The sequence below is a fragment of the Cebus imitator genome, unplaced genomic scaffold (genome assembly GCF_001604975.1).
Source record: "Cebus imitator isolate Cc_AM_T3 unplaced genomic scaffold, Cebus_imitator-1.0 Scaffold376, whole genome shotgun sequence".
Lineage (NCBI taxonomy): Eukaryota > Metazoa > Chordata > Mammalia > Primates > Cebidae > Cebus > Cebus imitator.
The window spans coordinates 310,392-337,329 of record NW_016107691.1 but is presented as its reverse complement, the minus strand read 5'-3'; the positions used below and the strand labels follow the sequence as shown (position 1 = coordinate 337,329).

Below are 26,938 nucleotides of genomic sequence, written 5' to 3'. Positions count from 1 at the left end.
ATCTCTTGGTGGAGTTAAAAAGGCATGGAGGACCAAAAGTGAGATTAAGGGTATTACACAGAAGTACTGGTCACAGCCTTCTTCTCATGATGTCCTTTATTTTTTCCACGTTCTAAAACAGTGGCATGAGATAGCTTGGTAGAATACTCCCACAAACCCATCTCATCATGATGTTATTTTACAGATAAATCATCAGTTACACTAAACTTATTGAGCTTTTCAAATTGTCTACTTTTTCTTGGGCTGATTTTGATGATTTATATTTTCCTAGAAAGTTGGCTATTTAATTAGGCATTAACAATATAATAATAATAATTATACATAGCATGTTCTTAACAATTCTAAAAATTCTCCTTGTTACCTAAACTTGAATTCCATTTTCCTGGTATGAATTTGTGTGCACCTCCCTCCCTTTTCTCTCTGTCTTTCTCTCTGTTTTATGAAGATTGGCCAATTGCCAATTTTGTGAGTCTTTTAGAAAGAATAAGCTTTGGGTTTTCCTGATAAACACTAAAGAAATTTAAAAATACAAATGCGTGTTCTGCTTTTCAGTTTATTAATTTTATCCTTCCTTTTTCACCATTTTTGCTGTTGTTATTCTTCTTCTAGAGTTCAGGGTTTATGACTTAGTTCATCTATTTTCATTTTTGCTAGGAAATATCTCCAAACACTGAAAAGTAATGAGAACAAGATATTGAATACTTACCACTACAATTTGACAAACCTAACAAATTTAGTATTATGGCACGATTTATTTGAGATTTTTAAAAAAATTACACTTAAGCTCTTTTCACTCTTCTCCAACCTCTCTCCCCACAACTCACCTTTTTTGCTAATTGCCACCCAATTGTACACTTTCACTAAACATGCATGTGTCTCTAAACAACGTGTAGAATTGTTTTACATTCATTAAAACTTTACATATCACACTGTAAATCTAGTTTGTTAACTTGTTTGTTAACGTTTTTTCTACCAGCATTAGATTTTTGAGATATATCAATGAAAAGGTATTTCACTTGTGTTCATTGCTGCATGAAAATCCCACACGTGGTGATTCAGATATCCAGTTTCCTGCTGATGGACATTTAGGTTGTTTTCATGTTATTACTGTTATTTTTAAACATTGCAAATAGCAAACATCCTTGCATATTTCTCCTCCTACACATACTTCAGAGGTTCTCTAAGCTGGATACTTAGAAGTGGAATTTCTAGGCCATGAGGTATGCGTATCTTCAGCTTTACTAGAAAATACCAAATTATTCTCCAAAGTGGCTGTGCCAGTTTAAACTCCACCAGCAGGCACCAAATTTCCCACTGCTCCACATTCCGCCAACACTTGCTTACTGTCACACTTTATACATTTTGCGGAGGTGACAGGTATGGAATAACATCTTATGATAGCTTTAATATGCATTTCCTGTGTTTTAATGGGCTTTATTATGTTTTCATGTGTTTTTTTGTCATTTAGATTTCTTCTCCTCTGAATTGGCTATTTCTAGTTTCTGCTTATTTTTCTGTGCAGATTTTTGTCTTTTTCCTGCTGAGTTGTAGGAGTTCTTCTGTCAGCTGGGGGCTAATTCTCCGTTGGTTTTGGACATTGCACGTGTCTTCTTCCTTCTGGGGCATATCTGTTTGCTTTGTCACTGGTGTCTCTTATCACCTAAAAGCTTCCATTTTAATGTAGTAAAAGTAATTAATCTTATCCTTTATGTCTCGTTCAAGAAGTTTTTCCCTACACCAATGTCATAAAAATATTTTCTTATTTGTTTCCTCTAATGTTAAACATGTTTCAAATTTAGGCACTTAATCCATTTGGAATTTATTCTTGTGCATGGTATCATATAGGGGAATGAATTTTTAAATTTCCATCTAAATAGCCAATTTCCCAGAACCATTTACATAAAAGTCTGTTGTTTCACTGGCAATTTATTATGGCATCTCTGTGGCATACCAGTGTTCTCATCTAGGATCAGAGCTGTTTTACACTACTTCGTTTATTTTTTTTTTTAAAAAATTCCTACTATGATACCAAACTGTCTTTAATTATTGTGCTTTCCTAATAAGTCTAATGTTTGGTAGAGAATGTCTTCTCCTACCTTATACACTTCCATGGACTTTTACTTTTCCATATGAATTTTTGGGTTCATTTTTGTTATATTTTGTTCAGCATTTTTTGCTTTTGCAGTTGAAGGCTTATCCATTATATTTTCTTTCTGATTAATGCTGATATTTAGAAAAGCTTTGGATTTTTCCCTGCCAACTTAGTAATTGTTCTTAAAAATATTTTAGAGGTTTTTCAACTTCTTCTCTTGGATTTTTAGGTAGAAAACAGTATCACTGCAAATAATTATAATAGCAGCTAATAATGAGTATACATATATCAAGACATCATTGTCTCAATATAATTTTCATTTGTTGTTTTAAAAGTATAAATAAATAAATATTTAAAAATAAGTAAATCATTGATTAGTGAGAGCTAAGGACATGGTGGGATCCTTCATGTATTCATCACAAGAACTTCAAGCCTACAATTCTCCCCCATCTTACAGATGAGAACACAGAGACAGACGTTGAATAAGTGACCTCCTAAGGTCACCAGTTAGTAACATGGTGAGGGTGGCATCAGTCTTCCAGCTCCCCCCATCAGCCACCACACCACGCTGTCTCCCAATAGAGCTGTACTTCTTACTTTTATTATTTATATCTTTCTTGTTTTATTGAATCAGGTTCTGTCTTGTTAGATGACCTTACCTCTTACTTCACAGAGAAAATACAAGTCCCTATAAGTTTTTGCAGGGTTCTTCTTCCCCCTGATACCAGCGCTCCAATTCTCCTATACTAACTTGGAATTCAACAATTCAGTTCCTATGCTAACTACCCAGAGTTAGCCTTGGGCTCCACCAATTGAAGGACCCAGTCCCACATGACTGCCCTTTCTGTAGATGCCAGCCACAAATGGGATACCCTCTTCTGCCTAGGCAACTGCAAATTTGGGGATTCCCACAGCCCTCTCCCCTTAGGTTCAAGAGTCTACTAGAACCACTCACAGTGCTGCACCCACCATTCCTGGCTTGTGATAAAGAGTGCAACTCAGGAACAGCCGAATGGGAGAGATGCATATGGCAAAGTCTCTCAGAAGGAGTGCGGGCTTTCCACACCCTTGCTGGACACACACTTCCCAGCACTTTCATGTGTTCACCAACCTGGAAGCTCTCCAAATCCCGTTGTTTAGGGGGCTTTATGGAGGCCTTGTTACATGGGCGTGATTGATGAAATAATTTAGCATGGATAATTGCTGTCAATTTCTAGCCTCTTTCCCCTTCCTGGGTGGTTGAGGGGTGGTTCTGAAATTCCCAATCCTCTAGTCATGGCTTGGTCTTTCTGGTGATCAGCCCTGATCCTGAAGCTAGGTAGGGGCTCCCATCCACCAATCATCTCACTAGCTTATAAAAGACTTTTTTTTTTTATTAATGAAATACTTCATGAATTTGCATGACATCTTTGCACAGAAGCCATGTTAATCTTCTCTGTATCATTCCAATGTTAGTATCTGTACTGCCAAAGCAAGCACACAAAAGACATTCTTATCACTCAGGAGATTCCAAGCGTTTTAGGAACTCCATGCCAAGACAAAGACCAGATATTTATTTTTTATTATGCCACAGTCCTGCCGCATCCTGCTGACAAGGACGCTCACTTACGGTTTCACATTCAGTACATTCAGGGCCCGCTCTCCTGTTATGACAGTCAAAGTGTTCTTCCACCTGCCTCAAACTGATTTCCCCATATGTGCTTTAAACTGTAACAGTTAATTTTATGTATCAATGTGACTGGGCCATAGGGTGCCCAGATATTTGATCAAACATTATTCTGGGTGTTGCTGTGAGGGTGTTTTTAGATGAGATTAACATTTAAGTATTTAATTTACTTAAGACTAAGTAAAGTGGATTGCCCTCCACAATTTAAGTGTGCCTCATTCCATCAATTGGAGGTCTAATCAGAGCAAAAAGGCAGACCAAATATAAGATAATTCTTCCTGTTTGACTGCCTTTGAACTGGGGCACTGGCTTTTTCCTGCCTTTGGACTAGAACTGAAACATCAGCTCTTCCTCGGTCTTGAGCCTGTCTGCATTTAGACTGGAACTACACCACTGATTCTCCTGGGTTTTTAATTTGTCAACTCATTTTGCAGATTTGGGGACTTGTAAGCTTCCATAATCACATGAGCTAACTCCTTATAATACATCTCTTTCTACTCTCTCTCTCTCTCTCTCTGTTCCATTTCTCTGAAGAACCCAGGCTAATTTTTACCTGACCCAGCCACACATTATGGTAGGAAAAAGATCAATTGCAATATCCCTTAACTCACCCCTGACAGGATTGGGCTAAAACCACTGAATAATTTAATCAATAAGTTTTAGCTATTTTAAATACATAGAGATCTATACTCCCACCCCCCGCTGCCAAATACAGAGAATACACATTTTTTTTAACATGTATGAAATACTGACAGACATTTGTGACCACTCCCTATACCACAAAGGAAACCTCCACTTGTTCCACTGAGTCACCATCATAGAGTCTTCATTTGAAAATAATCACGTAATACAATTAGAACCTAATAGTGAAGGAATTTTGGCCAGGAACTGAATTCTACATTACTAAATAACTCTTGGTTTAAAAAATAAATCTGAAAAATGTTAAATGTCATAAACCAACAGTATAAAAATGTTGCAGTCAATCACCATTTAATGGGAAATTTATAATTTTAAGCAAAATTACCAGGAACCAAAAACATAGAAAAAAATGCATTAAACATTCACATAAAGACATTAGAAAATAAGAATCAAGGCAAACCTAAAGCAAAACGGTAAAGGGCAGAAATCAGTGGAAGTGAGAACAGTGAGACCAGTGACACCAAAACACAGTGAAATGGGAGATGAAGAGAGAGTGGAAAAGCATATACCAATGGAACAAAAGAGGGATTTGCTTTGGACAGTAGTGGTGGATAAGTTGGCAAGCCTAAATGGTAACTACTTGTGGATAAGTTGGCAAGCCTAAATGATGTGGATGAAGTTCTAAGAAAATACAAAATGCAAAAACTGGCACAAAAAGAAATAGAAAATTTGAATAAGCCAATGATTGTTAGATAAATTGCAATCTAATAATTCTCCTTCCAATGAGCCCCCTGTCTACAGTTTTGTGGGAGATTTGTAATCAACTCTCAAGGGGTTATTAATTCAGTGTCAAAAAAAATAAAGATTGCTCAGCTCATGTTAGGAAGCTGGTGTAACCTTGATCCCTAAACTAAATTTAAAAATGAAAGAAGTTCATATTACTTACAAGTGTAAATGCAAAAGCTTAAGTAAAATATTAGCTAACATAATGTAAATGTATTAAAATATAAGTTGTAACCAGGTAGGGTTTATCTCAAGAATGCAAGGATGGTTCAAAATTAGAAAATATGTTACCATTATTTGTGATTTATTAAAGAAGAAAATGTATATGATTATCTCAATAGATACAGATAAATTATTGATAAAATTCATCTATTTACAGTTATAATAATTACAATGGCAGCAACAATAATAACTTCATAACAATCTAGGAATAGAAAATAACTTCCTTATCTTTTGTAAAGATTACATGTCAAAACACTATAATAAAGAGGAAACTTCAGACGCATCCTCTTAAAGATGGGCCCCAAGGCAGGGATGTGGCTATCGTTTCTAGGGTTTATCACAGTGCAGGAGGGCTGGTGAATGCTAGGAGGAAAAAGGCAGGGTGAGGATTGTAAAGAGAAAACCTAAAACTGTATTTATATCTGTGTAAATAAATATTTCATTTTATTTAGAGACATTTTATTATATGTCATTTATGACACTATTTATATAAATCTATAAAAAACCAAAATCATCAAAATACAGGCCTTGACACCTATTAAGAATTCAGCAAGGCTGATGGATACAAAACTTAATAAAACTCAATGGCATTTCTCCATACCAGTTAGAAAATATAATAAATTAGATATTATTCATGACAGCAATAAAATGCATAGTGTCTAGGAATTGCCTTAGCAAAGAGTACATAAAATTCTAGGGGAAAATTTTAAATGAGACTTTCTTTTAAAGACCTAAGAAACAGAGACATTCAGTGTTCTTCAGTGCACATAACTTAACAGTATAAGGAAATCGTGTCCCCAGATTAATAATATAAATAAAGTGCTATCTATAAATAAAATGCCATCACTTTGTAGATGGTGGTAGTGGATGTATAGTTTTATTTTTCTCCATATTCACCATACACAGGGGTAACTTCTAGAAAGATTAAAAACCTCAAAGTAAAAAATAAAACCATAAGTGAATGAAAAATGATGTGGGAGAATTATGGCTGAGAGATAGTGAAAGACTTCTTAAAACCCAGAAAGTAAAAATCACCAGGCCAAAGGGATGAATTTGTTTACATCAAAATCAAGGATTTCTGCTTGACAAAGGACACTTGAGACAAACTTAAGAGGCAGGTAATGGACTGGAGCAAGATATATTCAATGTCTGAAACGGAAAAGGGACTGCTATCTAGTGTAATATACACAGATAGATATATTTCTGTAAATCACCAAGCGGAAGATTACAACTGTTTTAGAAAAGCAGACAAAGGATGAAAATAGGCAAAAACAGAAACTCCAAGTGCTTCCAGACATGAAGAGAATACATGATTTGTTGGAAAATGCAAATTAACACAGATGTGGGTCACTTTAGCCATCAGAATAACAAAACACTGGGTATGCCAAGTGTTGGCATTGCTTCTTGGCGTGGGTGCTGAGAGGCTGATATGTTGCAGCCACTGTCAACAAAGGGGGCCCTCTACAAATTAAGTGCATGCACACGCCCTGGACAAGCTCTCCTGTAGCCAGTGGGGGACATCATGCAGATGCAGCCCTCAGCACTGCTGTGTAAGGAGCTGAAAGCAGCCAGGGTCCATCCAAAAGTGACTGGATCAGAAAACTGGGGAGTGCACACCATGGGATAGATCATTTACCCATCAGAAGACATGCAAGATTAAAAGATCTTAAAAACAACACAGAGTGAAAAAAGTGAGAAGCAGAATGAGCTCTAGAGCACATTACCTCAGATCAGGACCAGCAGCAACTACATCACCCAGGAGCCTCTTAGGGGCTCAGGATCACAAAGCCCACCCAGACCTGCCTATCAGAATCTGCCTTTTAACAAGAGCCCAGGTCAGCAAAAATGTGAGAAGCACTTTTCTGACTAGATGGCACACCTTTCTAGAAAGCCACTGTAATCAGAACACAATGAGTTCAGCTTAGGAGTCAATTAATACTGCAGTAGGTAGAGACCAGAGGACCTATGTTGGAACTCCTGTAAGTCAAAGCCCATGTGCATTCAGCAAAAAAAGAGATGTTGCTGGAAAACTGGCTACCTATCAGAACAGGACCTTGGAAAGACATCTCCCACTGCATCCTACAAATATGTTGGATGTATTAAAAGTCACCTTTTCTTGCCTGGCCCTGAGACATTTGTGTCTGCCATCCCTGGTGCATGGAACTCTAGTGCTGATTAAATGAACTGCTGGGTGGAGGCAGGGAGTAGAGCCGAGAAGAGAGGGTCATTTCTCTTTGTTTATCACTATCTTTCTCTTTTACTGGGGCAATGGATGCATTCATAATTGTGAGTGATTCCATAAGTCGTTGGCCCTCTTTTCTGGACCAAGGCAACAGCTGAGTTCACCACACTTCTCTGTCCCAGGCACACCACCCACAGGAAGCCTCTCATTTTAATGACTCCCTTTGCCCTCCTATAACCGGCTCAAGTCTGGCTACTCACCACTCTGAAGTCGAAGCTTGAGAAGTGAGGTGTGGTAGAAGGAAAGCGGCTTTTATTGGTCAAATGTTTGCAAATGTGAGAACAGCTGGGCTTACGCCTCAAAGGAGCCATCTCATCCTGCTGGGATGAGTGAGGGATTTAAGAAGAAAAACGTGTGAGAAACATGTGGGAGTGGTGAAAAGGAGAGCTGTCCGTCTCGTTCCAGTGGCTCTCTTGAGTAATCACCCATCAGGAGATCCAGTTTGCAACATCCTGACTTTGGCCTCGTTGTAGTGGGCTCACTGTTTCTAACTCCTCTTGACTGGGAAGATTCCACACTGGGGTCTCTCTGCCTGATTTGTTTCAAAATTGCCCCTGGAATTTTTAAGCAAGCACATAATTAGGTAAGTGAACGTTGTTCACAGAAGTGCCTTGTGGAAAAGGGAGAAACAAAGAGTTTCAAAGTATGTTTCAAGACTGAAGGCAAGAAAGAAAAAAATGTTTTAAAATGCATTTGAGACTGGGATACTCAGTTAAAATTCCCCACTGTCAAATTCCATTCCATTTCTGTGGAAAGTGGGGACACAGTCAATCTGTCCACTTACTGCTGCAAAGGGCTATAGTAGGGGTATCAGAATGGAATTATTTTACCTGGCATTGGAAATAGTCTCCAGCTACCAGACTCACAACAGGAACTTGCTGGAGCATTATGCTGTGAGGATCTAGGAGCTTCTGAGAAAGTCTGTCCTGCAACCTCATGCAAAGTGCATAATAGTAATAAAGTCCACAGCAACCAAAGAGGACAATGAGCAGAATACCAATTGTACTGTACATGAAAGTCCTTCATGCATTAGGAAGTTAACTAAACCATGCTTTTATGGGGTCCCTGGAGAGAACATTGATAGTAGAAATATGATTGTCCAATGCATGCATAGTTTGTGTTGTAATGAGAATAATCTGGTATATACACACAACATTTACTCTCATCAGTGCACAAGTGCTGCCTTGGGCTGCAGTCAGGATACCTAAGGCCATACAATTCTATAGGGCCACTTGTCTAATATGTGAGGTTTCTTTTGCGAGAAAGATGATGTCATAATGGGTGTTTTTAAAGGCAATTGTTGCATGTTTAGCCAGGGCCTCTATTAATAATGCTATATATTTGGCTGCTGCCGGGGAGGAAAAGATGCCTAGTGAATAGAACCACTGGGAATGATCACTTTTTATGGCAGTGTCTAGTCTTTATGCTTTCCCAATTGGCAGGGAGAGTCTAGATGGGACAGGATACATCCTGGTAGGTAAGGGTACCTGCAGGTGCATCTGCCAGTCCGGTTATAAGGTAAGGCCAACTATGAGGGCTTCAGGCCCACAGCAAAACCCAGGGGGAAGTACACACCCTGCTACAAAGACTACTCTGATTTTGCCATCCTAGCCACATATTATGTCAGTTGAAGAGTTTTGTCAGCTTGTTGAAGAGGTAACCATGTCATATCATGGATTGTCTTGCTGTTGGAGGTTTTGATGCATAGAGGGACTTGACCCCATTATCTGGATTTGTATCACTATCACCCATCCTATGCCATCATGAGGTCCTATCCACTCTTTGGCTAGCTATTGGTCTGGCCCTTGGTTTTCCCAGGAATTTAGCAGCATCTTATCTCCTGGATGAAAAAGATAAAGGTGCTCACCCATGGGGTAGGAGGACCTGGAAAGAGCAAATCGTTTATAGACTTCCTGAGAGAAGAGTTCTTTCTTTTCTTCCTTGGGGGTGAGTGACCAGTATCTGCAGCCACAGTGCCTGATCCAGTGAGACCTGCAAGCACAATTGCTGCTTCTCTGGAGGAGAAGTCACTTGAGCAGTTAGCATGCAAAGCACATTTCATCGGAACAGACATTCCAGCATAAAGAAAAAACTGTCTTAATTCCCAGTCCCCCAGACAACATTCCAAACATTCCAATGTTTTACATTCCAAAGGCTGTAAGACAAAAAACAAAAAACAGCCTTTGCCTCTAATCTTCCTGTACCCCCAGTCATAGGTACAATCATTTTAATATTTTGCTTTTGTGGGTGTCAAGGACTAAATAAGCAGTCCCAGTATCAATTAAGAAATCAATTATTTTGCTCCCCATTGTCAACAGTACCTGAGGCTCCTGTAGGGATATGATGATAGGTTAACAAAACGTGCATATTTAATAGGTTATAGGAGGAGCTATGAATATACATGCATATTGAATAAATATGCATGCAACACATGACTCTACTTTGGTTTGGAGACAACACTTGCCTGGTATGGTCTTAGGTCTTGTTTATAATTTAGTATTTTATTGCCATAAAGAGTCTGTTCTGCCACTTTTATAATATCTGTTTTAATGTTAATGCTAGTAAGTTGTGCCTAAATTCCAAAGTGTATGTGTCGGGGGGAAGGCATGGTGAGGTGTGTCTGACTCCTGCTTCCTATGGTCTGCACTAGTGTTTTTGGGTATATTTGAAATCTCTTTGGCCAAGAGGGAGGAGTCCATCCATCCTGTTGGAGGGCTTAGGATTTTTTGTTTATATTCCCCCTTTTTTGTCAAGGTATGCCAGAAGCAGCATAGATGGCCCAGCTTTTATTTTGTCCTATATTAATGCTGGGGTGATATGGTACCTGCCCCAGGTCTATCATGTCTCTTGATAGGATCCTTATGGCCAATGAACTTAGAGCCAAACAACTTACAGCCAATTAAATAGTCTAGACCAGAGGAGAATGGAGGTGGGCAAGCACTCATTAACCCTAAAACCCCTCATAAGCAACATAAGAGGCAAAAACCAAAAACTAAAAGGCAAGGTTACAAAATTAACTTATATATAAATTCTATGCATTGAGATACTGTAATCTTGGCTTGTAGCAATCAACTATCCAAAACAAAAGCATTTTGTTCGACTATTTGAGCATCTGTGTGCTCATCTTTTATCTAGAGGGTCTGAACTTATTTTATCCCTCAAAACTTGTCCTTACAATCTCATACGATAGTCTCTGGGCCTAGTTTCAAACTCTGGAGGTAAGACAAAACGTAAATAATTAGCAATGTTTTAAATAAAAAGGTCATAAGCCCTGCCTACTTCCGAGAATGACAGGAAAAGAAGCTTATAGGTAACTAAATGTTTAAATTATTTAGTTTTGAGACGTACAATAAATTATGTTATTCCACATAGAGGCAAAATTATTTAATGAATCTTAATGTTTTGAATACATGTCTTATGAAAGTGGTTTACTTTGATTGTTGCCTTTGCAGAGGTCTAAAGATGAGATTCTGGTTAACTTGACTTTGGTGTCTGATGCTGGCAGAAGTCAGTGCCTTCTTTAGATGATGTATGTGCACCCAGAGGTCAAAGCCCTGTAACTTAACAGCATAACAATTAGTTAACACACCTGATAATGACTTTTTTAAGGGGTTGGGGGTGGTAATACTGGAGAACATGACCTGATTGGAAGCTCCAGAAAGATTTTTCAACTTTGTAGTGATTAATTTTTAGCTTTGATAAACCCCAGCAAGAAGAAAGAGACTTAATTTTGGATTTAATTTTGAGGACATTTGTCAAAGATGTTAAAAGACTGAAAACATTTTATCAAAACAGAATAATAGTTATTGTAAAAATAATAGTTACTCATTTAATCAAAGTGATAATTAAAAGACTTTAAAGGCAATACAGAAGGTTAAATGGATGTAAAAGCCTTAACCCTTTTAAATATCAGTTTTTTTAAGCAATCAAAAACCTAACAAACACAGCATAGGAATTATCTCAATAAAAGATAATATCATGTTTCTTAAGCCAGCTACCAAAAAGGCAAAGAAAAACCTTCCGCAGTGTGACTGCTTCTACTTATGGGAAGCCCATTTAATACACTGGAAGTCAAACTTGATGAAAAGCGTACTTGAATTAAGTCAGACACAAGAAGAGCGTGTTCAAGGTTATGAGTACAGCAAGGGAATATATGACTGAATAACTGCATGAGAAATTTCCAGATTACACTGAAAATTTAGACATATCATAAAAAAGCCAGCCAAGATGGGTGTGGTGGCTCATGCTTGCAAACCCAACACTTTGGAAGGCCATGACGGGTAGATTACCTGAGGTCAGGAGCTGAAGATCAGCCTGGCCAACATGGTAAAACCTCATCTCTACTAAAAATACAAAATTAGTCAGGCATGGTGACAAGTGCCTTTAGTCTCAGCTACTTGGGAGGCTGAGGCAGGATAATTGCTTGAACTCAGGAGGTGGAGGTTGCAGTGAGCTGAGATCATGCCACTGCACTCCAGCTTGGGAAACAGAGTGAGACTCTGTCTCCAAAAAAGAAAAAAAAAAAAAAAAGAAAGAAAAGCCAAGAGTAGAAAATCAAGTTTTACTGGGGGAAAACATTGTTTTTATAGACCTATAGGATAATGCATTTCAGTATCAGGCCACAACAGTTAGAACTGTAGGGGAAATAATTACAGGAGGTGATGGAAAAAATTGAAGGAGAGTTACAATCTCAGGCCTTTTCAAAGGGAGAAAAAGCTGAAAGCAGCAAGACACAACAAAAGGTGAACTTTTGAGATATGAATCTGAGATGTTTTCAAAAGAAACAGGTTATAGAATTAAAAAGCAAAATATCTTGTAATTTCATTAAGAGGAAATTAACACCTTTAGAAAACTTTGTTTTAACATAGGGAATCATTTTATATCAAATATCTTCTATCTGTTTCATTTCCCTGCATGGGGTGCACATGTGGAAGAGTGACAAGGACCCTTTTGAACAGGGCACCAGCCAGTGCACAGAACCAGCCCCCCTCAGGGATCCAGACTTTTACAGACTAGACCTGGGCTTTGAAGAGGTTGTCATGCACACCATTGTCTCATCTCCTGAACAAATATAGGAGGCACTGGTCTTTAGAGTGGGAAGGTAAAACAGTTATTATTTGTCAATGAATCATGCAGAGACAGCTAAATTCTGCTGATATCCCTTTTCTCCTTCTTTCATAGTAATCAAATCTTGTGTTTAGCATGGCCACCTGGAGGAAAATGACATTTCCTCCTTTACAGTTGTGTGGCCGTGTGGCAGCTTCCAGAAGACTCCTTAAAGTCACACCCTTTTCCCCCTCCTTATTCTCCTCAGTCCTATACTTGCTTGATGGCTGCAGCTGCCCACCTTGTACTACACAGGCGAGGGCCACACCCTGGAAGGGAGGACAATGAGCTGCAGGGGAAGTGGAGACATTGTGGAGAGCCTGCTGCACTGCCCTTGGGTCACTCCTTTGGGCTTTTGTGTAAGTTGTTCACATTTTGGGCCTGTCTAGTTGCTGTGTAATCTAATTATTATACAGAGAATTAAGTGATAAGCTAATTATAATTAATTTGAATGTCTTCAGTTAAGTGGCTGAACACAATAGAAATATAGTCAAAATCAATAGTTTTCCTACAGAACGTAGATCACCAGTTAGATGGTATCTTTGAAGAAGACCACATCTACATTTGCCATAAAAGTAGAACAAAAACAGAACAGATCCTGACAAGTGACACTACAAGCCATGGAATCACTTCCCATCCTGCGTGATGGGCTGGCAACATCACGCCATCTCCTCTCCCACGCTGAATCCACAAAGTGGCTTTTCAAAAATGTGAAAACAATCTAACAAATACACTCTCCAAAACAAGGACAGCCACATTTGGTGGGCCAGACAATGTGCAAATTCTTCGAAAATAAGACAAGAGCTGGGTCAGGTTGAAAAAGAAAACCACCCCCTGGGTGGGCAGGGCCTGGGAAGTTTGCAGTGAAGATGCAGCCACTGAGAGGGCCACGGAAGAAAACGATGCATCAGACTAATAGAAGGGCTTTACCCAAAGAGTCAACTTTAACAGAGCAAGCAGAGCAGGAATTACTTTATGAAATTGGAAATTGCCATCCTCAGAGATAAAGAAGGATATCACTGTCTAAATAATAATTAGCAGTTATATATAAAAGAACTAATTAGAGATTTTGGAAATTTTAATATTTTAAAATTTGAAAAAAAGGGGGCGGCTCCCTTGTGGGCTATACAGCAGCACGGAGGGTACAGGAGAGCAAAGCAGGCAGACACGTCATCCAGGGAAGGCCGGGGCAGCTGCCTCTACCCTGCCTTTGGTTTTGTGCTCCAGATCAGTCAGGGAATTTGTTGGCCTGCAACAGAAGGCAACTCTGGCAGAGGGAGGCAGAACAGGGGTTTGGTGAAATCCTTGGAGTGGTGGCTGGGCCTGGGAAGCAGGCTTGCCCAGCATCTCCCTGAGATCTGGGAGGACGGGTCCTCACCCCACACATTCTTAAAGGGAAGTATTCCTCTTCTGGACAAAGCAATTCCTGCTGCCTCCCTCTCTCTGCCTAGGAGTTGGAGGAGTGAATAAACCCTCCTGTTCCCCCTTCTCTTGCTAGCTTCTTCTCAGCGATAGAAATGTGCCCAAGCCCTGCTCCGTGGAAGCACCAGCCTGCCTCCCTCTCCTTCCCCTGTGACTTCCAGGGCTCCCTCTCCTCCTGGCAGCCATCAGCATGAAGCATCAACTCTGCCTGTTAGGGATGCCAACTCCCTCTCAGACTGCTCTCTGACCTCCCTCTCCAGAGCTGGCCTTGCTGGCAACTGAGGGTGTATTGGAAGCCCAGCCTAACCTGCCGTGGTGGCACCTAGAGACCCACACAGAGGAAAATAGCCCCCATGGGTCCCAGAACCACAGTGCCGACACTCTGCATGTTAAATCTTGCCTACAAAGGGGGACCTCCGGGGCACAGTATGCAAGTTTTAATCTGATAGACTTGGCTTCCCCAAAGGTTATTCTAATTGATGTTCACCATCTCAACACATGAGTGTCTGCAGGGAGCAGTACCCACTCTTTTTACATTTTGCACACCAAGATGGTGAAAGTCTCAGGCCAATCTTTTTCCATTGGCCTTTTATTATTAGTGCAGCGGAAAAGGCTGTCATGTGTTTGATGGTTATGTTTTCCTGTTATTCTGTGCATACAAGTTGAAGATTTTAATGTCTTCCCAGTGAATTGTTCCTTTCTTTAACATGCACTGACAGTGGCTAATCCTAATAGGACTTTGTCGGCTCATAGTCCACTGTGCGTGGCATAAACCCAGTTACACATGCAGCAGATTCTCTAGAGCCTGCCTGCTCAGGTCCAGCTGCCCACCCCCTACCCAGCACACCTGGCATGAGCCCTCCAACCCCCGGCCTCTGGCTCTGCCCCAGGCCCCCAGACACAGCTATCTGCCCTCCACAGCTGTCTGTCTTCAAGCCCTGCACCTCTCTGAGCCCTGCTTTCTCCACCAGCAACACAAGGAGTGACCCCTTCAGCCCCACAAAATTATGCCAGAGCCAGAGTGCCTGGGGATGGTTCTAGAGCAGCTCAGTCTTCGTGGCTCTTAGAGCCCCTCCAAGTGGTTCCACGGTACATCCAAATAGAACCCGGGTACCTGCCAGCTATGACCTCTGCTGCCAAGGTCATTTGTTGCACTACCTGGTACTTTCTGTGTATGGCACTTGCCGCACAGATATGAGGCAGGAGAAACAGGAAAAGATGCACAGAGACCAGGCTAGGCCAGCCTGGGTCCCATCTTTTACCAGATCTTACAGCCAAGGAGCTGAAGCTATCCCTGGCCACTGAGAGGTGGCCCTCCCTAAGGACACTGCTAGGTGCTGGGCCCTCACGGTCTTTAAGTTAATGTGTGCTGATCCACAGGAATGGCCCCATCCTTGCCCGCTTCCTCCTTCACCCCAATTCCAGCCACCCATGCTTCCCTCCCTGCTCTCCCCTCCTCAGTGCAAGCTCGATTTCTGGGATGAACTCAGGTGGCCTTTCTTCAAGTGCCGCACTGTCCTGTCTGCCCATCTCTGCTCAGTCCACCCTCCAATCACTAGGATGCTCATATAATTGACAGATTATAGTGTCCACCCCTAATGTGCTCTGTACAGGGCAGAGCATTTTGAAAGCATTGCTCATGTGAACAGCACCTTTGGAGATAAGTCTTATCCCTGCTTATAGATAAGGCAACTGAGACCCAAATGATAAGTTGTCAAAGGCCCCATATGCAGCTTGGAAAGGGACATCCCCTTCTGGGATTCAGGCTCAGGCCCCTCCAGGTCTGATATGACCTCCCCAACCCCTGCCTCTCAGCTGGTAGGCGCTCTCAAAAGGGGACCCCCAGCAGAGGGACACAGGAAACAACTGTGTGTATGTGTGTGTGTGTGTGTGTGTGTGTGTGTGTGTGTGTGTGTGTACAGACTGTGGGGCTTCAACAACACGTTCATTTATCACAGTTCTGGAGGTTGGAAGTCCAAGATCAAGGTGCTGACAGGGATAGTGTCTGGTGAGGTCTCTCCCCTCTGCTTGCACACGGCTGCTTTCTCACTGTGTGCTCACAGGGCATGTTTTTTGTGAATGTGTGGGGAATGCATGCTCCCTGGCATCTCTTCATATGGGGACACTGATCTTCTCAGAAAAGGGCCCCACCCTCCTGGCCTCATTTAACCTTCATTACTTCCTTAGAAGGTGCACTGGGGGTCGGGGCTTCAACAAGTGGATTAGGGGGACACCGTTCTATGTGTGTGCTTGGAGCAGGAAGACGTGTTTGGCATTCCCAGGGTCACATCCAGCAGGTGGCCACAGCTACCCAAACACCAAAGGAGTTCTTAGTTCCCATGACAGCTGTAAGTTTCAGGCCCGGGTGACAGAGGCATTTAAACAAGTGGCTGGGTGCCACCTGGGCAGGGAGGCAGGACATGGGTCACCTGGTGTCAGGCCTTGGTGCTGTGAGCCTAACATTCCTTTGGCCTCTGCAAGCCCTGGAAGCTCTGGTGCCCACCTGCACTAGGCTCCTGCCTCAGTGTCCCTGTCCAGCCCTCTAAGTTGCAATGGCCAACATGTGGCCGTGGCCCCATCTCCCACCTGGTCCAGGTGCAATGACCTGGAAGCCCTGACCTGCTCAGGCGCAGCTGTCCACCCCCAACCCAGCACACCTGGCATGAGCCTCCACCCCCTGGCCTCTGGCTTTGCCCTACGTCTCCAGACACAGCTGTGCTCCCTCCGTACCCATGTGTCTCCAAGCCCTGCATCTCTCTGAGCCCTGCTTTGTCTACCAGCAACACCGGGAGTGATTCCTTCAGCCCCACAGAATTATGCCAGAGCCAGAGTGCCTGGGGCTACACAGACCTTTGCTTCCTCTACTTACCTGATCGGCTCCAACCCCAGGTCCCCCTCATCTCCTGTGAAGGTCCCCAGGGGCTGCTGGGTTTCTGCTTCATGGCAGCAGCAGCACAGGTGGCTCTGGATGAGGGGAGGGTGCTTGCCAAGGAAGCAGGAGCAGGCTGGAGCAGGCACTACCAAGGGAACTGATGACTCTGGCCGGGCAATTATTTTTAATGAGTCCAACTCTCCTGCAGGTTGTGAGGCCCGGGGAGGACAAGCCACAGCCACAGGAAAGCAGGCTCAGGGCTTCCCAGCAAACAGGCAGCACCCACTCCAACCTCTCATGGCATTTAAAAAGGACATTTTACAGGACTGTTATTCAGAGAGAAGCAACATCAACTGCCACCAGCGAAAAAGAGAAAGGAGCTCTAAAAACAATACGAATACCATGATGACAAAGCCACACACGCAGGGTGGGCGTCTCCCAGGCAGTTCACGGAGCTGAAGTCTGGCTGCTTGGACTTGGAACTCTTAGGGCTGGGCTCCTCAGAGCAGCACCTCCATCTCACTGGCTCTGAGCCCATCCTTTTCTCTCTTTCCTTAGACAGAGTGACTCACAACTGTGAGGAAGGCAGGACCACACAGCGGTGGCCCTAAGCCTTTCTCTGAGATGTGGCAAAAAAGAACTTTCTCCTAAACAGGGATATACTGCTCCCTAATGCAGGCCTGTAACCTTGTCCCAAATATCCTAAAGGCTCCAGCCCACATGGATGAGACAGTGTGAGCAGCCCAGGAAGCCAATTTGGAGGGAGTTAGGTGTGTGAGTTGGGCTTTGAGGAATGAAGAGGGTTTCCACATTGGGGCAGGGAAGTGCCCTGCTGGGGAGAGCAGCAGGGGCATAAGCATAGGAGGGAAGAAGGGAAAAGAAGGCATTCTCCTTGGTGCCCCACAGGGGCCTCGGGCCCTGGCCATGTTGTATTCAGTATGGGTGATGCGAGCTATGGTTCCACAGCAAGGGCAACCACCCCAAGAACAGCCCCCATGGGTGCAGCAGGAACAGAGCTAGTTGTCCTGCTGGCCCCTGGAGAAGCCCTATAGATGGCAGGTACGGGGTGAGGCTGGAGCTGCAGAGGGAGCAGCAGGGCTGGGGCACAGAGGGAGGGGCAGGATGGACTCCTTAGAGCCTCCTGTTCCTCCCACTCCAAGTCTTCCCTGCTCCAGGACCAGCCCTGGGGCTCCCTGGGCAGTCCTGCTGTGAGCCAGCTTCCCACCAGACTGGCCTTCAGTTCCTCACTCTATGCTCCTTCCTGCACTTTCCTTCACAAATGGGGCCACAGGGGAGGATGGGAAGAGTGGATGGCCAGGAAAAAGGTCTAGGAGGAGTGCAGCTTCCTGAGGGTAACTGGCCAACTATTTACTCTTGATCCCAGCTCCATACTGACCCTTGACTCAGCCACAGACTGACTCCTGAACCTAGGCACGAACTGACCCCTACTCCTGACTACACCTTGACTTTGAACCCCAGCCATACATTGGCTTCTGGCAGCCATGGTCTTAATCCTTGGCCTCAGCCCACATTGATCTTTTAACTAACCATATTGACCCCTGGCACTAGGGAAGCCCCGATGGCCAACCCTGGCCCCAGACCAAGCCACACTCTGATCACTGCCTGAACTTGGCCTTGCCATAGGCTTGGGCTGACCCCAACTACGTATGCCACAGCCAGGGACCCTTCTCAGAGGGCCTGGTAGAAGGAGCAGGCACAGCAGGGTAAGGAGCCAGGGGACACGGCTCCCTGAGTGCAGGCTCCGGCACAGCGCCAGGCACAGTGAGAGGCACTTGGCAGCTTTCTCGGAAGCAGGAGTGGCTGTGCCCATTGCACAGAATGCTTCTCACTACCAAGTTGCCAGGTGACCTTGGGCCAGCAGCTTGTTCTCTCTGGAGTTCTATTTGCTCAAGAGTGAAAACCAGAGTCTCATGAATTCTGAAGACTCTTACAAGAAAATGAGTGCTACGGCAGCTTGCAGGGCACGAAGCAATTGAGATGATGCATTTAAGGTGCTCAGCACAGAGCCAAGTACACTGTAAGTGTTCAATAAATGTGGGTCATTAATGTTACTATTAATAATCCAGCCTGCCCACTTCACTGAGCAGACAGGGACAGGCAGCTTAAGAGTGCAGGAAGGGGCTGCCCGTGGGCAGGAGGATGTTTTAATGAGAGGAAGCGGTAACGGCAGCTAAGAGAAGGCAGGCAGGGGCCCTGCGTAGGAACGGGAAATAACACTGCCCTGTGAAGTGCCAGAGCAGGCCTCCCTCCCCTGTGCGGGCAATGATGCTTAAGACAAAGAGAGGGCTCCCCTTCTGCCCTAAAGATGGTACCAACACAGTAGCTGTCGGTGGGGACAAGGAGGCTGAGCACGGCCGTGTTTAGCAATGCACTGAGTGCATAACCAGCTCAGGACAGGGCTGGGATGCAGGCCCAGGTCTGTAGGATATTGAAGGCCATGCCCATGCCAGGACGATGTCGGCAGTTAGGGATGCCAGTCGGAGAGGAGAGAGGACAGAGCACTAGAAGAGGGAGCAAGCTCTCCTGGCCGCTGGCCCTGAGTGGGTCAGTGAGGGGCCTGCAGCTGTCTCCCAGTCCCCTCCCCAGCCCCTTGTGGCAGGAAGAATGATGGCATTCCCACCTTCCCACACGTTAAATTTCACTCCACAGTGGGAACCACCTGCCCCTGCCTGTCCCTGCTTCCCAGTTATCCCTGCAACCCATTGGCCTCAGTTTAGACTGCTGAAAATAAGAAAGGGTAACCTCACTCGGGATTCTTGTGAGGACTGCTTGTGGCCAATATTTACAGATGCCAGGCAATGTGTTAAGCATCTTCTCCTGTCATTGGTGCCTTCTGCCAGTCTTTTCCGAGGAGTGGGAGAGCAGGTGAGTTCATGTTACACGGTCACAGGCCAGGGCTTAAGTAATAGACCAGAGCTGTAAGGTTGCAGGGTACATGCCTCAGTGACAGTGCCTAGGGAGGTGGCCATGGAGAAAAAGGGGGCAGAGAAGCCAGCAGACTGGGCTTGAGAAGTTCCTTTGAAGACATTTCAAGAGGGACAACAACAATTAAAGGCTTTTGGGCAGGGGACAGGTTTGCTATTGTATGTATTTTGGAAAGCATTCTTCAACCAAAAGGTGGGGAAGAAATTGGGAGAGGCAAAGTGATGGCAAGGAGACAAGTTGGAGGGATATAGCTTTGACCCAGGAGGAAGTTGTTGGCATCTGATGCAGGGAAGGTGTGGTGAATTCACAGTAGGAAGAGGGAGAAGTGGACATCTTTAAAATCTCTTTTTGGAGGTAGACTGTATGGGATGTTGGTGAGTAAAGAGAGGGAAGGAGGGCAATGGCAAGGTTTTTGGGTAGGTGGGGGATGTATTATAAACAAAAACCCTTTTTCCGCTCACAATACTTCTTACTTAAATATGTGGGCTTTTCACAGCAAGCAATTCTCCAATTTTCTGCAGACATCAACTAGGTATCTGATATTGTTTGGCTCTGTGTCCCCATCCAAATCTCATGTTGAATTATAATCTCCAGTGGTGGTGGAGGGACCTGGTGGGAGGTGATTGGATTATGGGGACAGATTTCCCCATTACTGTTCTTGTGATAGTGAGTGAGTGCCCACAAGATCTGGTTGTTTAAAAGTATGTAGCACTTTCTCCTTCAAGTTCTCCTGGTCCACCATGGTAAGGCATTCTTGCTTTCCCTTCACCTTCCACCATGACTCTAAGTTTCCTGAGGCCTCCCAACCATGCTTCCTGTACAGCTTGTGGAACTGTGCATGAATTAAACCTCTTTTCTTCATAAATTAACCAGTCTCAGGTAGTTCTTTATAGAAATGTGAGAACAGGTTAATACAGTGTCCTACAATGTAATTTCATTCTGATACTGACTACTGGAAGTTAGTGCAGACCCACCAGGTGAAGGTCTCAGTCCCATAAGACTGCTTCTATTTCAGACATCCATTACGAGTCACCCAACTGGGCTGCAAATTGGAGGTTCCCATGACTCCCTCCTCAGCTTCAATAATTTGCTAGGATGGCTCACAGAACTCTGAAACATTTTACCTACTATTATCTATAAAGGATAGAAATGAACATCTGGAGGAAGAGGTACATAGGGCTAGGCTAAGAAGAGTCCCAAGCACAGGGACTTCTGTCATCTTGGAGTCTGAGGTGCGCCATGCTCCTGTCATGTGGATCATTCACCTACCTGCAAGCTCTTTGAATTCCATTTAGGGTTTTTGTGGAGTTTCCACTACATAGATGTAATTGATCAAATCACTAGCCATTCACGATTAAGTCAATCTCTAGCCTTCTGTCCTTGGAGATCTACGGATGAAGCTGAAAGTTCCAAACTTCTAATCACAGGCTTGGTTCCCCTGGCAACCAGTCCCTCTCCATCCTGAGGTGATTCATGTCAGCATAAACTCAAATAAGTTTGGAAAGTGGCTTGCTATGAATAATGAGAGACACTCCTACCACCTCTATAACTTAGGAAACTCCAAGGTCCTAGAAGATCTGTGGCAGGAACTGGGGACAAAAAAAACAAAATGTTAATTTATTGTATTACATTAGGAACTCAGTGTCAGGAACTGGGATCAAAGCCAAAATATTATATTTATCACACATCGACAAATACAGAGAATGCTGCAGGAACAGTAGTACTATGGGAACAATAACACACTTGTCTTTGAACATGGTGAATAGTGTGATGTCCAAAGGGGGTCTTCAGTCATCCATAAGATACATGACTTGGGGCCATGGGGACCACTGGATGAAAGCAGCTTGAGGAGTCATCATTCTCATTATAAGGGTTCACATGAATGAGATCATCAGGGAAAATCCCACCAGGGGCTGCTGGCAAAGAGGACTTTATTTATGCAGCCTCTTTAAAATCAAGCAAAGATAAGCATGCTCAATGCTGCCATTTTGACTCTGTATTATATTAGAGATCCTAGACAGTGAAATAAGATAAGAAAATTGAAGACATATGGATTGAAAAGGAAAACTAAAGCAGTCTTTTGTTTTTTTGCAGATTATATGATTTTCTTTTTCAGAAAATCATAAAGAATTTGGACACAAATTACTAGCAATATTAGGAAAGCTTAGACATGTAGCTGAATGTAAGATCCGTATGCAAAAGTAAATTGCATTTCTGTACAGCATGAAGACACTGAGATATATTGTACTATTTATGTAGCAACACAAATTACAAACATAACTGAAAATAAGTATGACAAAAATTGTAAAGGATTTTAAAAAGGAATTTGTAAAATTTCCCTGACATATCTTTCGTGTCCCATTTAAATATGCCCCATTTATTTTTACAGACCTAAATAAATGAAGAGGTATCCTATGTTTATGAACTGGAAGATTTGATATCATAATATAATCTCCTCCAATTTATGTAATGGTTTGACATCACTCCAATAAAAACTTGACAGAATCTTTTACAGAACTTGATAATTTGCTGCTAAAATTAAAATCAAAGAAAAAAAGACCAAGAATATCTAAGATAATTCTAAAGAAGAAAGGTAAGCATACTCTGCCAGGTTTGATTTATAGAGTTTTAGTAATTAATACTGTGTAGTATTAGCACAGGAGTAAACAAATTGGCAAGTGGAACAAATAGAGCATCCCCAAGCAGATCCATGAACTTATGTATGACACAGTTTGTCAAAATGAATGGCAAACCAGTGGGGAAAGAAGTGACTTTTCAATAAATGTACCTGGAATAATTGGTTACCCATACAGAAAAAGTTAAATTATGTTTCCACCATTATACCTGCACACTGAAATCCATGCCAGATAGATTAAGAACTATGTCAAAGCAAATGTCAAAAGCAAAACTTAAAAATCTTTAGAAAAAAATATAGGTGAGAATTTCTGATCTCAAGATAGGAAAGGATTTCTCAAGTACAAAAAGTGCTAACATAAAAGAAAAAGACTGATATATTTGAAAACATTGTGATTAAGAACTTCCATAAATCAAAAGACAATTAAGATCAAGTAAAAAGGTAAGTCAAGGTGTGAGAATATACTTGAAAAACATATTGCTGACAAAGAATCTGTATTAAGATGAAACAGAAAACACCTCAAGTCAGTAAGAATGGAAAGGAAAAAACCAAATGGGCAAAAATTAAAGCAGCTGCTGCATAGAACAGTCAATGTCTGCAGATCTTAAGTGCCAATAGTCTTTCAAATATGCAGGTACAAACCCCGGAATTCCACTTCATTACTGGCAAAAAAAGATGTCTGATGATACTGAGTATTTACAAGAATATGCATCAACAGGATCTTTCAAACATGGCCAACAGATATGTAATTTGCTATCATCACTTTGATGTAGTCTTACACATTTGAGCATTTGCGAGCCCTGCAACCCAGCAGTTTTACTCCGTGATATATACCAAGGGAAAAAAATGCGCACATGTCCACCAGAAGTTATGTACCAAAATGATTGTGGCAGCACTGTTCATAATGGAAAAGAAACTGGAAACATCCCAAGCCCATCTACAGGAGAATAGATAAGCAAATTGAGGTGTATTCAGATACTGGATATTATACATCAGTGAAAATTAATGACCTATAGCTACTCCTATAATCAATGAATCTTGAAAGCACATGAGTGCAGAAGCTGTCTTGGTGGTAGATCAGCAGTCCTAGCCACCTAGCTGGTGCTGTGTGAGCCCAGATGAACCGCCCAGCAGAGCCTTCCCTCAGTTCCTGCCATACAGAACTGTGAGTGGAATAGAGTGGTGCTTCTGAGACACTAAGTTTTGGGGCAGTTGTTGCGCAGCACTAGGTAACCAGCACTTTATATGATTTTTGCCCTGTACACAAACATCCACTTATTTTTTTTCCTCCTATATTTGTATTCCATTCCTCCAATAAAGTAGTTTGGCACCAAGCCCCCACAAAATAAAGCCAGAGCCCTGAAATACTGGGAGCATACAGTCTATGCCATAAGCAATAAACATTAAAGATTAAGTGTGGACAAGAAGAAGTACTAAGCAGCACTTAGGAAGTTGGGTAAAACAGATCTACCCTCCACCCCACTTTTGAAATAAGAGTAGGCAATTTCTGCTGAGTGCTCACTGTGTTCTAGGCACAATTCCAAATGCCTACATCTTATTAGCTCATTGGTGGTCCATGAGGTTGGCACCCTTTTACACCAGTGTCATCACTGGGAAGCTGAGACACAGAGAAGTGAAGGAAGCTGTGTGTGGCTGCCCAGCTTGTAAGTGGTGGAGCCAGGATTGGAAGCCCAGTCTGGCCTCCAGAGGCTGAGCCTTCAGCTCCTCTTCTGTGCTGCCCATGCAGGACTGTGCAAAGAAAGAGAGGAATGTGGCTAAGTGGTCACGGCAAGGAAGGAGGGCTGGGTGGGAGCATGGAGGCTCACACAGCGTCTCTGGCTGGTTATGGACCCCACAGATCTAGAGGCTTGAGCTTTCCTGTCCATGCAAGAAAGGAGATAAGGCAATTGGCCCACAGGAGGTGAAGAGTTGAAACCAAGATGCCCCTGAGAAGCCAGGCCTCTGGGGGTCCTACAACCACAGTGGGGGCAAAGGAGCACATTTTAACCACCCACCACCTTCCACCCAGGAGAAGGAGGTCTAACTCTGCTGTGAGCCTATGTGGAGGATGATCTTCAGTAAGAAACCAAAACCCTAGGCCTCCCCTCCTGAGGACCTGGAGTCTGGCTTTTACTTTGCCTCTTGGTGTGGGGACCATAAGCCAAGAAGCTCACACAGGATGGGTTCATGGGACACCTATCCCATCCCCAGCAACTAGCATAAACTCAAATAAAGCCACAATGCAAGGGTGCTTTAACAACATAGCCACCATAAAATTCCCACAGTAAATACAAAGCTTGTGCACACATGGACACCCATAAAGAAACTATCCCATCAGGAGGGATGTTTTGCTCATTCAGGAAATATTTGTTTCCTGGAAACTTTAGTTAATTAAATAATCTGAGAGAAATTATTAAACAAGAATATTCAAAATGATTAAAGGAATGAAAGAAGGCTTACAAATTAGAAGTAAAGAGCAAATGACACCCTATAACAGTCGATTTAGAAAATAACAAAATAGATTACGTTAGAGCCCTTTACCCACAGGGGTTGCATTCTAAGACCTGCACTGTATTCCTGAAACTTCGGATAAGACCAAGCCTGACTACAATGTGTTTTTTTCCTGTTCATGCATACTTATGATAAACTTTAATTTATAAAGTAAGCACAGTAAGAAATTAGGAACAATAACTCCTAATAAAATAGAACAATTTTGACAACATGCTATAATAAAAGTTATGCGCATGTGGTCTCTCAAAATATTTTACTGCACTGTGCCATGGGTAACTGAAACCACATACACGAAACTGCAGGTGAGGAAGACCACTGTGTTAAGACTCTGAAATCTAAATTAAAGAGCTTATTGGATAGTAGAAAACAAATATGAGGAAATTAACCAGAATAGAAGGAAGAACATGGAACAGATTAAAAGGATAAGATCCAAACAATCCATGAGGGCTCCAGAAGGGGAAAAGAGACAAAATGGAAGTTATGAGGGTTTCGAATTTTTCACTTTTTATTGCATGTATTTGTAGATAAAAGATTTTCAGTGAATCCAGAGAAAGATTTGAAAAACATCTGCATATGGACTTCTCACAGAGAAATTTCAGAACACTAAAGACAAAAAGAAATTATAAAAGAAACCATAGAGGAACAAAAGTTTGCCTCCAAAGAACAAAGCTTGAACTATCAAGACGTTTCTGAACAGCAACAACTGTGGCCTAAAACGACAGAAAAATATCTTCAAAGCACTGAAAGAAAACAGGTGCCAAACTAGAATTTATATCCAGCTAAATAATTATTTAGAATGACTGTGAAATAAAGACATTTTCAGACAGGCTGAAAGATTTTACTGCTAAAAGTTCTTTGCTAAAAATCTCTAGAGTGTACTTCAGGAAGGAAGAAATTGAGCTCCAAACAGAGGAGTAATGCATGACAAGGCAGCAAATGAATTGGTAGAACACAGACATATAGTGAAATAAGTATTGACAGTAGTATCAATGGTATTAATAAGGACTATGTTGGTGATGAGAAATAAAACCAAAATATTACATTATAATACCATGTAAAATGGAAAAGATGGTGATCAGAGTAAACATATTCTGAGGTCCTTATAGCATTCAAGAGAAGGCAGAGATTCACTGACTCTTGACTTATTGAGTCAAGTACACATGTTAAAAAAAAAGGATAATCATTAAAAGAATAGAAGTAATGGATTGAACCATGCGAAATTGCTAGTATCTGACCAATTTTGACCAACATAATGGCAATTTCATATAGTTCAACCTAATATACTGGGGAACTCTGAAACCAGAAAAGGTGAAATGGAGAAAGAAAAAAATCCAATCATACCAAGTGGAAAGCAGGAAAGGTAGTGGGAGAGGCACAAAGAAAAGCCATGGTAAAGCCCTAAAAGGAGAAGACAGAAGTAAATGCAAGGACTGAAGCCTCAAATTAAAGACAAACTCTCAGGGGAGATAAAGCTAAGTTTTTAAATGTGCTAATTATAAGAACCACACTCACAAAAAATTGGTCCGAACTTTAGTAGTAAAGGGATGAAAAAAAATAAATTAAGTAACTGTTAATAAGTTTCAAACATAGGTATAGCTATATTAATATAAATCAATTGTTAACTTAAAAAAAGTATTTAGCACATAAGTTTAAAGAAAGAATTGTTGGGAAGAAAAGATAGTGAGTATATAAAGATTACAGGAAAACTTCCCTAGGAATTTACCAGAAAGATATAAAAACTGAACTTGTATGCCTCAACAATTAGCCTTTAAATTACTAAAAAGTAAAAATTGGAAAAGAAA

General features: G+C 42.2%; 1 non-coding gene across 1 annotated transcript; it reads right to left on the bottom strand.

The window, feature by feature from the left end:
* Nucleotides 1–3,464: 3,464 nt before the first annotated feature.
* Nucleotides 3,465–3,571, bottom strand: LOC119468098. The gene has a single exon (XR_005196716.1). It is a non-coding gene; the product is annotated as a U6 spliceosomal RNA (small nuclear RNA).
* Nucleotides 3,572–26,938: the final 23,367 nt, after the last annotated feature.